At 32.4% G+C, this 1,209-nt stretch overlaps 1 long non-coding RNA gene across 1 annotated transcript; it reads right to left on the reverse strand.

Moving 5' to 3' along the window:
- LOC117800755 lies at positions 1–1,182 on the reverse strand. Its single transcript, XR_004623158.1, has 2 exons — positions 767–1,182; positions 1–456 (listed from the first exon to the last, which is right to left on the reverse strand). It is a non-coding gene; the product is annotated as an uncharacterized LOC117800755 (long non-coding RNA).
- Positions 1,183–1,209: the final 27 nt, after the last annotated feature.

Raw genomic sequence — 1,209 nt, forward strand, 5'->3', positions numbered from 1 at the left:
TATAAACACACACACCTATTTGTTGAAAAGTCATATTAGTTTTTCATTCATGGGAATGAGACAAAGTTTCCCTCTACAATAAGTAGAAAAAGTGAAAAAATTTTTTTAAAGAAAAATAGTATAATACTGTTGGATGTGGCAAAAATTTGGAAGTGGGATATGAATGATTGAAATTTGGGAAAATAAAGGAATACTATTTAGTAGGCAATGCATCAGTTTTATTGTGGCAGGTATGTTATGTTATTAAAAAGAAGATACCTAATTTTAGTGGGTAATTTTTTCTTAGAGATGATTTTCCCCCATATTGAAATCAAAATCAAACTCACCTGTAGAGTTGTAAGGGTTTCATCAAAGGACACTGGAGTAATTGTGCAGATAATACGTGTCTTTGCATTTCCTCCCAAGGAATTCTGGAGAATTCGTGTTAATTTACTATCTCGATAATTTATGAAACCACTTAGTGAGAAAGAGGTTTGGGAAAAAAATAGTAAGAGTTTTTATACAACAGAAGTGGTTGGTTTTTAATGCAGAACCTTAAATTAGCTACAGTTTAAAAATTCTTTACAGTTTCATGAGGCAGATCAAAACTACTAACTAAATCATATTTAAGATAAAAAGTATATTTAGTAGGTCACAGTCATACATCTAAGAAGCTAGGGTTGCTCACAGAATCACAAAAGCTACTTAATACAGGGAAGTATCATAATTTTCAACCTCATGCAAGATGTAAGCATTAATAGGTAAATGTACAATGGAATAAACTTACCCAACTTGTCCATCACTAAGTTTCTTGATCACTTGTCCCAAAATAAATAAACTTCTATTTATATTACAGCCTTCCTTGAGTCGCATACCTGCATGTATTAGGCAAACATGAAAACTAAAGTTGACCTCTGTACTAGATGATGAACTTATTTATCAGTAAGTTATAAGAGAAATTAGACTTTCTGGTAAGGGTTAGATGATAAAGTCTGTGCCTTGGATTGGATCTGAGTCCACTTTATTACCACCAGTAAAAGGAGCTCTCTCCTTATTCCTCGGACCTATTAAGTAAACCACAAATGTTATCACCTAAGAGAAAGAGCAAAAAGAACACATGGCTAAGAAAAACAAATGAGAGGGAAGAAAAGTTCATTTTCTAAAAGAGCCTGTCTAACTCCTCAGTTCAAATCTGTTTTTTTCCAAACTTCCAAATATAGGCAAAAATAG

This window comes from Ailuropoda melanoleuca, unplaced genomic scaffold (assembly GCF_002007445.2).
Source record: "Ailuropoda melanoleuca isolate Jingjing unplaced genomic scaffold, ASM200744v2 unplaced-scaffold76892, whole genome shotgun sequence".
Taxonomy (NCBI): domain Eukaryota; kingdom Metazoa; phylum Chordata; class Mammalia; order Carnivora; family Ursidae; genus Ailuropoda; species Ailuropoda melanoleuca.